Genomic DNA, 14,270 nt, shown 5'->3' on the forward strand with positions numbered 1-14,270 from the left:
GTTCTTCTTCTGCACAGCTAAGCTGGAAGTGGCATTTGCAGCTCGCAATAGTGCAGAGTTATCTCAAAGAAAGGGGCCACGGTGTTTCTGTATCTCTATTATGTTGGTGCGGCTTCGGAACTTTTAAATATCTCGATATATCTCGAAAACTACGCATCTGATCAAAAAATATCATAGAACATAAAAAGTAGGGAACTTAATTCTCTACAAAAAAGGTCTCTAAACATTTTGCCATAGCTCGCTTCGTTTCCGAGATATTTGCAGGTTTATCTCAAGGGAAGGGGCCTAACGGACATATTTCGAGATATTTCTTCTTCTTGTTGTTCTTCTTCTGCACAGCTAAGCTGGAAGTGGCATTTGCGGCTCGCACTAGTGCAGAGTTATCTCAAAGAAAGGGGCCACGGTGTTTCTGTATCTCTATTATGTTGGTGCGGCTTCGGAACTTTTAGATATCTCGATATATCTCGAAAACTACGCTTCTGATCAAAAAATATCATAGAACATAAATTGTAGGAAACATAATTCTCTACAAAAAAGTTCTCTTAACATTTTGCCATAGCTCGCTTCGTTTCCGAGATATTTGCAGATATATCTCAAGGGAAGGGGCCTGACGGACATATTTCGAGATATTTCTTCTTCTTGTTGTTCTTCTTCTGCACAGCTAACCTGGAAGTGGCATTTGCAGCTCGCAATAGTGCAGAGTTATCTCAAAGAAAGGGGCCACGGTGTTTCTGTATCTCTATTATGTTGGTGCGGCTTCGGAACTTTTAAATATCTTGATATATCTCGAGAACTACGCATCTGATCAAAAAATATCATAGAACATAAAAAGTAGGAAACTTAATTCTCTACAAAAAAGGTCTCTGAACATTTTGCCATAGCTCGCTTCGTTTCCGAGATATTTGCAGATTTATCTCAAGGGAAGGGGCCTGACGGACATATTTCGAGATATTTCTTCTTCTTGTTGTTCTTCTTCTGCACAGCTAAGCTGGAAGTGGCATGTGCAGCTCGCAATAGTGCAGAGTTATCTCAAAGAAAGGGGCCACGGTGTTTCTGTATCTCTATTATGTTGGTGCGGCTTCGGAACTTTTAAATATCTTGATATATCTCGAGAACTACGCATCTGATCAAAAAATATCATAGAACATAAAAAGTAGGAAACTTAATTCTCTACAAAAAACGTCTCTTAACATTTTGCCATAGCTCGCTTCGTTTCCGAGATATTTGCAGATTTATCTCAAGGGAAGGGGCCTGACGGACATATTTCGAGATATTTCTTCTTCTTGTTCTTCTTCTGCACCGCTAAGCTGGAAGTGGCATTTGCGGCTCGCACTAGTGCAGAGTTATCTCAAAGAAAGGGGCCACGGTGTTTCTGTATCTCTATTATGTTGGTGCGGCTTCGGAACTTTTAAATATCTCGATATATCTCGAAAACTACGCTTCTGATCAAAAAATATCATAGAACATAAATTGTAGGAAACATAATTCTCTACAAAAAAGGTCTCTTAACATTTTGCCATAGCTCGCTTCGTTTCCGAGATATTTGCAGATATATCTCAAGGGAAGGGGCCTGACGGACATATTTCGAGATATTTCTTCTTCTTGTTGTTCTTCTTCTGCACAGCTAAGCTGAAAGTGGCATTTACAGCTCGCAATAGTGCAAAGTTATCTCAAAGAAAGGGGCCACGGTGTTTCTGTATCTCTATTATGTTGGTGCGGCTTCGGAACTTTTAAATATCTTGATATATCTCGAGAACTACGCGTCTGATCAAAAAATATCATAGAACATAAAAAGTAGGAAACATAATTCTCTACAAAAAAGGTCTCTTAACATTTTGCCATAGCTCGCTTCGTTTCCGAGATATTTGCAGGTTTATCTCAAGGGAAGGGGCCCAGCGGACATATTTCGAGATATTTCTTCTTCTTGTTGTTCTTCTTCTGCACCGCTAAACTGGAAGTGGCATTTCCAGCTCGCAATAGTGCAGAGTTATCTCAAAGAAAGGAGCCACGGTGTTTCTGTATCTCTATTCTGTTGGTGCGGCTTCGGAACTTTTAAATATCTTGATATATCTCGAGAACTACGCATCTGATCAAAAAATATCATACAACATAATAAGTAGGAAACTTAATTCTCTACAAAAAAGGTCTCTTAACATTTTGCCATAGCTCACTTCGTTTCCGAGATATTTGCAGATTTATCTCAAGGGAAGGGGCCTGACGGACATATTTCGAGATATTTCTTCTTCTTGTTGTTCTTCTTCTGCACAGCTAAGCTGGAAGTGGCATTTGCGGCTCGCAATAGTGCAAAGTTATCTCAAAGAAAGGGGCCACGGTGTTTCTGTATCTCTATTATGTTGGTGCGGCTTCGGAACTTTTAAATATCTTGATATATCTCGAGAACTACGCGTCTGATCAAAAAATATCATAGAACATAAAAAGTAGGAAACATAATTCTCTACAAAAAAGGTCTCTTAACATTTTGCCATAGCTCGCTTCGTTTCCGAGATATTTGCAGGTTTATCTCAAGGGAAGGGGCCCAGCGGACATATTTCGAGATATTTCTTCTTCTTGTTGTTCTTCTTCTGCACAGCTAAACTGGAAGTGGCATTTCCAGCTCGCAATAGTGCAGAGTTATCTCAAAGAAAGGAGCCACGGTGTTTCTGTATCTCTATTCTGTTGGTGCGGCTTCGGAACTTTTAAATATCTTGATATATCTCGAGAACTACGCATCTGATCAAAAAATATCATAGAACATAATAAGTAGGAAACTTAGTTCTCTACAAAAAAGGTCTCTGAACATTTTGCCATAGCTCGCTTCGTTTCCGAGATATTTGCAGATTTATCTCAAGGGAAGGGGCCTGACGGACATATTTCGAGATATTTCTTCTTCTTGTTGTTCTTCTTCTGCACAGCTAAGCTGGAAGTGGCATTTGCGGCTCGCACTAGTGCAGAGTTATCTCAAAGAAAGGGGCCACGGTGTTTCTGTATCTCTATTATGTTGGTGCGGCTTCGGAACTTTTAAATATCTCGATATATCTCGAAAACTACGCTTCTGATCAAAAAATATCATAAAACATAAATTGTAGGAAACATAATTCTCTACAAAAAAGGTCTCTTAACATTTTGCCATAGCTCGCTTCGTTTCCGAGATATTTGCAGATATATCTCAAGGGAAGGGGCCTGACGGACATATTTCGAGATATTTCTTCTTCTTGTTGTTCTTCTTCTGCACAGCTAAGCTGAAAGTGGCATTTACAGCTCGCAATAGTGCAAAGTTATCTCAAAGAAAGGGGCCACGGTGTTTCTGTATCTCTATTATGTTGGTGCGGCTTCGGAACTTTTAAATATCTCGATATATCTCGAAAACTACGCTTGTGATCAAAAAATATCATAGAACATAAATTGTAGGAAACATAATTCTCTACAAAAAAGGTCTCTTAACATTTTGCCATAGCTCGCTTCGTTTCCGAGATATTTGCAGATATATCTCAAGGGAAGGGGCCTGACGGACATATTTCGAGATATTTCTTCTTCTTGTTGTTCTTCTTCTGCACAGCTAACCTGGAAGTGGCATTTGCAGCTCGCAATAGTGCAGAGTTATCTCAAAGAAAGGGGCCACGGTGTTTCTGTATCTCTATTATGTTGGTGCGGCTTCGGAACTTTTAAATATCTTGATATATCTCGAGAACTACGCATCTGATCAAAAAATATCATAGAACATAAAAAGTAGGAAACTTAATTCTCTACAAAAAAGGTCTCTTAACATTTTGCCATAGCTCGCTTCGTTTCCGAGATATTTGCAGATTTATCTCAAGGGAAGGGGCCTGACGGACATATTTCGAGATATTTCTTCTTCTTGATGTTCTTCTTCTGCACAGCTAAGCAGGAAGTGGCATTTGCAGGTCGCAATAGTGCAGAGTTATCTCAAAGAAGGGGGCCACGGTGTTTCTGTATCTCTATTATGTTGGTGCGGCTTCGGAACTTTTAAATATCTTGATATATCTCGAGAACTACGCATCTGATCAAAAAATATCATAGAACATAAAAAGTAGGAAACTTAATTCTCTACAGAAAAGGTCTCTTAACATTTTGCCATAGCTCGCTTCGTTTCCGAGATATTTGCAGATTTATCTCAAGGGAAGGGGCCTGACGGACATATTTCGAGATATTTCTTATTCTTGTTGTTCTTCTTCTGCACAGCTAAGCTGGAAGTGGCATTTGCAGCTCGCAATAGTGCAGAGTAATCTCAAGGAAAGGGGCCACGGTGTTTCTGTATGTCTATTATGTTGGTGCGGCTTCGGAACTTTTAAATATCTTGATATATCTCGAGAACTACGCATCTGATCAAAAAATATCATAGAACATAAAAAGTAGGAAACTTAATTCTCTACAAAAACGGTCTCTTAACATTTTGCCATAGCTCGCTTCGTTTCCGAGATATTTGCAGATTTATCTCAAGGGAAGGGGCCTGACGGACATATTTCGAGATATTTCTTCTTCTTGTTGTTCTTCTTCTGCACAGCTAAGCTGGAAGTGGCATTTGCGGCTCGCACTAGTGCACAGTTATCTCAAAGAAAGGGGCCACGGTGTTTCTGTATCTCTATTATGTTGGTGCGGCTTCGGAACTTTTAAATATCTCGATATATCTCGAAAACTACGCTTCTGATCAAAAAATATCATAGAACATAAATTGTAGGAAACATAATTCTCTACAAAAAAGTTCTCTTAACATTTTGCCATAGCTCGCTTCGTTTCCGAGATATTTGCAGATTTATCTCAAGGGAAGGGGCCTGACGGACTTATTTCGAGATATTTCTTCTTCTTGTTGTTCTTCTTCTGCACAGCTAAGCTGGAAGTGGCATTTGCGGCTCGCACTAGTGCAGCGTTATCTCAAAGAAAGGGGCCACGGTGTTTCTGTATCTCTATTATGTTGGTGCGGCTTCGGAACTTTTAAATATCTTGATATATCTCGAGAACTACGCATCTGATCAAAAAATATCATAGAACATAAATTGTAGGAAACACAATTCTGTACAAATAAGGTCTCTTAACATTTTATCATAGCTCGCTTCGTTTCCGAGATATTTGCAGATTTATCTCAAGGCAAGGGGCCTGACGGACATATTTCGAGATATTTCTTCTTCTTGTTGTTCTTCTTCTGCACAGCTAAGCTGGAAGTGGCATTTGCGGCTCGCACTAGTGCAGAGTTATCTCAAAGAAAGGGGCCACGGTGTTTCTGTATCTCTATTATGTTGGTGCGGCTTCGGAACTTTTAAATATCTTGATATATCTCGAGAACTACGCATCTGATCAAAAAATATCATAGAACATAAATAGTAGGAAACTTAATTCTCTACAAAAAAGGTCTCTCCACATTTTGCCATAGCTCTCTTCGTTTCCGAGATATTTGCAGATTTATCTCAAGGGAAGGGGCCTGACGGACATATTTCGAGATATTTCTTATTCTTGTTGTTCTTCTTCTGCACAGCTAAGCTGGAAGTGGCATTTGCAGCTCGCAATAGTGCAGAGTTATCTCAAAGAAAGGGGCCACGGTGTTTCTGTATCTCTATTATCTTGGTGCGGCTTCGGAACTTTTAAATATCTCGATATATCTCGAAAACTACGCATCTGATCAAAAAATATCATAGAACATAAAAAGTAGGAAACTTAATTCTCTACAAAAAAGGTCTCTTAACATTTTGCCATAGCTCGCTTCGTTTCCGAGATATTTGCAGGTTTATCTCAAGGGAAGGGGCCTAACGGACATATTTCGAGATATTTCTTCTTCTTGTTGTTCTTCTTCTGCACAGCTAAGCTGGAAGTGGCATTTGCGGCTCGCACTAGTGCAGAGTTATCTCAAAGAAAGGGGCCACGGTGTTTCTGTATCTCTATTATGTTGGTGCGGCTTCGGAACTTTTAAATATCTCGATATATCTCGAAAACTACGCTTCTGATCAAAAAATATCATAGAACATAAATTGTAGGAAACATAATTCTCTACAAAAAAGTTCTCTTAACATTTTGCCATAGCTCGCTTCGTTTCCGAGATATTTGCAGATATATCTCAAGGGAAGGGGCCTGACGGACATATTTCGAGATATTTCTTCTTCTTGTTGTTCTTCTTCTGCACAGCTAACCTGGAAGTGGCATTTGCAGCTCGCAATAGTGCAGAGTTATCTCAAAGAAAGGGGCCACGGTGTTTCTGTATCTCTATTATGTTGGTGCGGCTTCGGAACTTTTAAATATCTTGATATATCTCGAGAACTACGCATCTGATCAAAAAATATCATAGAACATAAATAGTAGGAAACTTAATTCTCTACAAAAAAGGTCTCTCAACATTTTGCCATAGCTCTCTTCGTTTCCGAGATATTTGCAGATTTATCTCAAGGGAAGGGGCCTGACGGACATATTTCGAGATATTTCTTATTCTTGTTGTTCTTCTTCTGCACAGCTAAGCTGGAAGTGGCATTTGCAGCTCGCAATAGTGCAGAGTTATCTCAAAGAAAGGGGCCACGGTGTTTCTGTATCTCTATTATGTTGGTGCGGCTTCGGAACTTTTAAATATCTCGATATATCTCGAAAACTACGCATCTGATCAAAAAATATCATAGAACATAAAAAGTAGGGAACTTAATTCTCTACAAAAAAGGTCTCTAAACATTTTGCCATAGCTCGCTTCGTTTCCGAGATATTTGCAGATTTATCTCAAGGGAAGGGGCCTAACGGACATATTTCGAGATATTTCTTCTTCTTGTTGTTCTTCTTCTGCACAGCTAAGCTGGAAGTGGCATTTGCGGCTCGCACTAGTGCAGAGTTATCTCAAAGAAAGGGGCCACGGTGTTTCTGTATCTCTATTATGTTGGTGCGGCTTCGGAACTTTTAGATATCTCGATATATCTCGAAAACTACGCTTCTGATCAAAAAATATCATAGAACATAAATTGTAGGAAACATAATTCTCTACAAAAAAGTTCTCTTAACATTTTGCCATAGCTCGCTTCGTTTCCGAGATATTTGCAGATATATCTCAAGGGAAGGGGCCTGACGGACATATTTCGAGATATTTCTTCTTCTTGTTGTTCTTCTTCTGCACAGCTAACCTGGAAGTGGCATTTGCAGCTCGCAATAGTGCAGAGTTATCTCAAAGAAATGGGCCACGGTGTTTCTGTATCTCTATTATGTTGGTGCGGCTTCGGAACTTTTAAATATCTTGATATATCTCGAGAACTACGCATCTGATCAAAAAATATCATAGAACATAAAAAGTAGGAAACTTAATTCTCTACAAAAAAGGTCTCTGAACATTTTGCCATAGCTCGCTTCGTTTCCGAGATATTTGCAGATTTATCTCAAGGGAAGGGGCCTGACGGACATATTTCGAGATATTTCTTCTTCTTGTTGTTCTTCTTCTGCACAGCTAAGCTGGAAGTGGCATTTGCAGCTCGCAATAGTGCAGAGTTATCTCAAAGAAGGGGGCCACGGTGTTTCTGTATCTCTATTATGTTGGTGCGGCTTCGGAACTTTTAAATATCTTGATATATCTCGAGAACTACGCATCTGATCAAAAAATATCATAGAACATAAAAAGTAGGAAACTTAATTCTCTACAGAAAAGGTCTCTTAACATTTTGCCATAGCTCTCTTCGTTTCCGAGATATTTGCAGATTTATCTCAAGGGAAGGGGCCTGACGGACATATTTCGAGATATTTCTTATTCTTGTTGTTCTTCTTCTGCACAGCTAAGCTGGAAGTGGCATGTGCAGCTCGCAATAGTGCAGAGTTATCTCAAAGAAAGGGGCCACGGTGTTTCTGTATCTCTATTATGTTGGTGCGGCTTCGGAACTTTTAAATATCTTGATATATCTCGAGAACTACGCATCTGATCAAAAAATATCATAGAACATAAAAAGTAGGAAACTTAATTCTCTACAAAAACGGTCTCTTAACATTTTGCCATAGCTCGCTTCGTTTCCGAGATATTTGCAGATTTATCTCAAGGGAAGGGGCCTGACGGACATATTTCGAGATATTTCTTCTTCTTGTTGTTCTTCTTCTGCACAGCTAAGCTGGAAGTGGCATTTGCGGCTCGCACTAGTGCACAGTTATCTCAAAGAAAGGGGCCACGGTGTTTCTGTATCTCTATTATGTTGGTGCGGCTTCGGAACTTTTAAATATCTCGATATATCTCGAAAACTACGCATCTGATCAAAAAATATCATAGAACATAAAAAGTAGGAAACTTAATTCTCTACAAAAAAGGTCTCTTAACATTTTGCCATAGCTCGCTTCGTTTCCGAGATATTTGCAGGTTTATCTCGAGGGAAGGGGCCTAACGGACATATTTCGAGATATTTCTTCTTCTTGTTGTTCTTCTTCTGCACAGCTAAGCTGGAAGTGGCATTTGCAGCTCGCAATAGTGCAGAGTTATCTCAAAGAAATGGGCCACGGTGTTTCTGTATCTCTATTATGTTGGTGCGGCTTCGGAACTTTTAAATATCTTGATATATCTCGAGAACTACGCATCTGATCAAAAAATATCATAGAACATAAAAAGTAGGAAACTTAATTCTCTACAAAAAAGGTCTCTGAACATTTTGCCATAGCTCGCTTCGTTTCCGAGATATTTGCAGATTTATCTCAAGGGAAGGGGCCTGACGGACATATTTCGAGATATTTCTTCTTCTTGTTGTTCTTCTTCTGCACAGCTAAGCTGGAAGTGGCATTTGCAGCTCGCAATAGTGCAGAGTTATCTCAAAGAAGGGGGCCACGGTGTTTCTGTATCTCTATTATGTTGGTGCGGCTTCGGAACTATTAAATATCTTGATATATCTCGAGAACTACGCATCTGATCAAAAAATATCATAGAACATAAAAAGTAGGAAACTTAATTCTCTACAGAAAAGGTCTCTTAACATTTTGCCATAGCTCTCTTCGTTTCCGAGATATTTGCAGATTTATCTCAAGGGAAGGGGCCTGACGGACATATTTCGAGATATTTCTTATTCTTGTTGTTCCTCTTCTGCACAGCTAAGCTGGAAGTGGCATGTGCAGCTCGCAATAGTGCAGAGTTATCTCAAAGAAAGGGGCCACGGTGTTTCTGTATCTCTATTATGTTGGTGCGGCTTCGGAACTTTTAAATATCTTGATATATCTCGAGAACTACGCATCTGATCAAAAAATATCATAGAACATAAAAAGTAGGAAACTTAATTCTCTACAAAAACGGTCTCTTAACATTTTGCCATAGCTCGCTTCGTTTCCGAGATATTTGCAGATTTATCTCAAGGGAAGGGGCCTGACGGACATATTTCGAGATATTTCTTCTTCTTGTTGTTCTTCTTCTGCACAGCTAAGCTGGAAGTGGCATTTGCGGCTCGCACTAGTGCAGAGTTATCTCAAAGAAAGGGGCCACGGTGTTTCTGTATCTCTATTATGTTGGTGCGGCTTCGGAACTTTTAAATATCTTGATATATCTCGAGAACTACGCATCTGATCAAAAAATATCATAGAACATAAATAGTAGGAAACTTAATTCTCTACAAAAAAGGTCTCTCAACATTTTGCCATAGCTCTCTTCGTTTCCGAGATATTTGCGGATTTATCTCAAGGGAAGGGGCCTGACGGACATATTTCGAGATATTTCTTATTCTTGTTGTTCTTCTTCTGCACAGCTAAGCTGGAAGTGGCATTTGCAGCTCGCGATAGTGCAGAATTAGCTCAAAGAAAGGGGCCACGGTGTTTCTGCATCTCTATTATGTTGGTGCGGCTTCGGAACTTTTAAATATCTCGATATATCTCGAAAACTACGCATCTGATCAAAAAATATCATAGAACATAAAAAGTAGGGAACTTAATTCTCTACAAAAAAGGTCTCTAAACATTTTGCCATAGCTCGCTTCGTTTCCGAGATATTTGCAGGTTTATCTCAAGGGAAGGGGCCTAACGGACATATTTCGAGATATTTCTTCTTCTTGTTGTTCTTCTTCTGCACAGCTAAGCTGGAAGTGGCATTTGCGGCTCGCACTAGTGCAGAGTTATCTCAAAGAAAGGGGCCACGGTGTTTCTGTATCTCTATTATGTTGGTGCGGCTTCGGAACTTTTAGATATCTCGATATATCTCGAAAACTACGCTTCTGATCAAAAAATATCATAGAACATAAATTGTAGGAAACATAATTCTCTACAAAAAAGTTCTCTTAACATTTTGCCATAGCTCGCTTCGTTTCCGAGATATTTGCAGATATATCTCAAGGGAAGGGGCCTGACGGACATATTTCGAGATATTTCTTCTTCTTGTTGTTCTTCTTCTGCACAGCTAACCTGGAAGTGGCATTTGCAGCTCGCAATAGTGCAGAGTTATCTCAAAGAAATGGGCCACGGTGTTTCTGTATCTCTATTATGTTGGTGCGGCTTCGGAACTTTTAAATATCTTGATATATCTCGAGAACTACGCATCTGATCAAAAAATATCATAGAGCATAAAAAGTAGGAAACTTAATTCTCTACAAAAAAGGTCTCTGAACATTTTGCCATAGCTCGCTTCGTTTCCGAGATATTTGCAGATTTATCTCAAGGGAAGGGGCCTGACGGACATATTTCGAGATATTTCTTATTCTTGTTGTTCTTCTTCTGCACAGCTAAGCTGGAAGTGGCATTTGCAGCTCGCAATAGTGCAGAGTTATCTCAAAGAAAGGGGCCACGGTGTTTCTGTATCTCTATTATGTTGGTGCGGCTTCGGAACTTTTAAATATCTCGATATATCTCGAAAACTACGCATCTGATCAAAAAATATCATAGAACATAAAAAGTAGGGAACTTAATTCTCTACAAAAAAGGTCTCTAAACATTTTGCCATAGCTCGCTTCGTTTCCGAGATATTTGCAGGTTTATCTCAAGGGAAGGGGCCTAACGGACATATTTCGAGATATTTCTTCTTCTTGTTGTTCTTCTTCTGCACAGCTAAGCTGGAAGTGGCATTTGCGGCTCGCACTAGTGCAGAGTTATCTCAAAGAAAGGGGCCACGGTGTTTCTGTATCTCTATTATGTTGGTGCGGCTTCGGAACTTTTAGATATCTCGATATATCTCGAAAACTACGCTTCTGATCAAAAAATATCATAGAACATAAATTGTAGGAAACATAATTCTCTACAAAAAAGTTCTCTTAACATTTTGCCATAGCTCGCTTCGTTTCCGAGATATTTGCAGATATATCTCAAGGGAAGGGGCCTGACGGACATATTTCGAGATATTTCTTCTTCTTGTTGTTCTTCTTCTGCACAGCTAACCTGGAAGTGGCATTTGCAGCTCGCAATAGTGCAGAGTTATCTCAAAGAAATGGGCCACGGTGTTTCTGTATCTCTATTATGTTGGTGCGGCTTCGGAACTTTTAAATATCTTGATATATCTCGAGAACTACGCATCTGATCAAAAAATATCATAGAACATAAAAAGTAGGAAACTTAATTCTCTACAAAAAAGGTCTCTGAACATTTTGCCATAGCTCGCTTCGTTTCCGAGATATTTGCAGATTTATCTCAAGGGAAGGGGCCTGACGGACATATTTCGAGATATTTCTTCTTCTTGTTGTTCTTCTTCTGCACAGCTAAGCTGGAAGTGGCATTTGCAGCTCGCAATAGTGCAGAGTTATCTCAAAGAAGGGGGCCACGGTGTTTCTGTATCTCTATTATGTTGGTGCGGCTTCGGAACTTTTAAATATCTTGATATATCTCGAGAACTACGCATCTGATCAAAAAATATCATAGAACATAAAAAGTAGGAAACTTAATTCTCTACAGAAAAGGTCTCTTAACATTTTGCCATAGCTCTCTTCGTTTCCGAGATATTTGCAGATTTATCTCAAGGGAAGGGGCCTGACGGACATATTTCGAGATATTTCTTATTCTTGTTGTTCTTCTTCTGCACAGCTAAGCTGGAAGTGGCATGTGCAGCTCGCAATAGTGCAGAGTTATCTCAAAGAAAGGGGCCACGGTGTTTCTGTATCTCTATTATGTTGGTGCGGCTTCGGAACTTTTAAATATCTTGATATATCTCGAGAACTACGCATCTGATCAAAAAATATCATAGAACATAAAAAGTAGGAAACTTAATTCTCTACAAAAACGGTCTCTTAACATTTTGCCATAGCTCGCTTCGTTTCCGAGATATTTGCAGATTTATCTCAAGGGAAGGGGCCTGACGGACATATTTCGAGATATTTCTTCTTCTTGTTGTTCTTCTTCTGCACAGCTAAGCTGGAAGTGGCATTTGCGGCTCGCACTAGTGCACAGTTATCTCAAAGAAAGGGGCCACGGTGTTTCTGTATCTCTATTATGTTGGTGCGGCTTCGGAACTTTTAAATATCTCGATATATCTCGAAAACTACGCATCTGATCAAAAAATATCATAGAACATAAAAAGTAGGAAACTTAATTCTCTACAAAAAAGGTCTCTTAACATTTTGCCATAGCTCGCTTCGTTTCCGAGATATTTGCAGGTTTATCTCGAGGGAAGGGGCCTAACGGACATATTTCGAGATATTTCTTCTTCTTGTTGTTCTTCTTCTGCACAGCTAAGCTGGAAGTGGCATTTGCAGCTCGCAATAGTGCAGAGTTATCTCAAAGAAATGGGCCACGGTGTTTCTGTATCTCTATTATGTTGGTGCGGCTTCGGAACTTTTAAATATCTTGATATATCTCGAGAACTACGCATCTGATCAAAAAATATCATAGAACATAAAAAGTAGGAAACTTAATTCTCTACAAAAAAGGTCTCTGAACATTTTGCCATAGCTCGCTTCGTTTCCGAGATATTTGCAGATTTATCTCAAGGGAAGGGGCCTGACGGACATATTTCGAGATATTTCTTCTTCTTGTTGTTCTTCTTCTGCACAGCTAAGCTGGAAGTGGCATTTGCAGCTCGCAATAGTGCAGAGTTATCTCAAAGAAGGGGGCCACGGTGTTTCTGTATCTCTATTATGTTGGTGCGGCTTCGGAACTTTTAAATATCTTGATATATCTCGAGAACTACGCATCTGATCAAAAAATATCATAGAACATAAAAAGTAGGAAACTTAATTCTCTACAGAAAAGGTCTCTTAACATTTTGCCATAGCTCTCTTCGTTTCCGAGATATTTGCAGATTTATCTCAAGGGAAGGGGCCTGACGGACATATTTCGAGATATTTCTTATTCTTGTTGTTCTTCTTCTGCACAGCTAAGCTGGAAGTGGCATGTGCAGCTCGCAATAGTGCAGAGTTATCTCAAAGAAAGGGGCCACGGTGTTTCTGTATCTCTATTATGTTGGTGCGGCTTCGGAACTTTTAAATATCTTGATATATCTCGAGAACTACGCATCTGATCAAAAAATATCATAGAACATAAAAAGTAGGAAACTTAATTCTCTACAAAAACGGTCTCTTAACATTTTGCCATAGCTCGCTTCGTTTCCGAGATATTTGCAGATTTATCTCAAGGGAAGGGGCCTGACGGACATATTTCGAGATATTTCTTCTTCTTGTTGTTCTTCTTCTGCACAGCTAAGCTGGAAGTGGCATTTGCGGCTCGCACTAGTGCACAGTTATCTCAAAGAAAGGGGCCACGGTGTTTCTGTATCTCTATTATGTTGGTGCGGCTTCGGAACTTTTAAATATCTCGACATATCTCGAAAACTACGCATCTGATCAAAAAATATCATAGAACATAAAAAGTAGGAAACTTAATTCTCTACAAAAAAGGTCTCTTAACATTTTGCCATAGCTCGCTTCGTTTCCGAGATATTTGCAGGTTTATCTCGAGGGAAGGGGCCTAACGGACATATTTCGAGATATTTCCTCTTCTTGTTGTTCTTCTTCTGCACAGCTAAGCTGGAAGTGGCATTTGCAGCACGCAATAGTGCAGAGTTATCTCAAAGAAGGGGGCCACGGTGTTTCTGTATCTCTATGATGTTGGTGCGGCTTCGGAACTTTTAAATATCTTGATATATCTCGAGAACTACGCATCTGATCAAAAAATATCATAGAACATAAAAAGTAGGAAACTTAATTCTCTACAGAAAAGGTCTCTTAACATTTTGCCATAGCTCTCTTCGTTTCCGAGATATTTGCAGATTTATCTCAGGGGAAGGGGCCTGACGGACATATTTCGAGATATTTCTTCTTCTTGTTGTTCTTCTTCTGCACAGCTAAGCTGCAAGTGGCATTTGCGGCTCGCACTAGTGCAGAGTTATCTCAAAGAAAGGGGCCACGGTGTTTCTGTATCTCTATTATGTT

The sequence above is a fragment of the Osmia lignaria genome, unplaced genomic scaffold, assembly GCF_051020975.1.
Source record: "Osmia lignaria lignaria isolate PbOS001 unplaced genomic scaffold, iyOsmLign1 scaffold0006, whole genome shotgun sequence".
NCBI classification, from domain to species: Eukaryota; Metazoa; Arthropoda; class Insecta; order Hymenoptera; family Megachilidae; genus Osmia; species Osmia lignaria.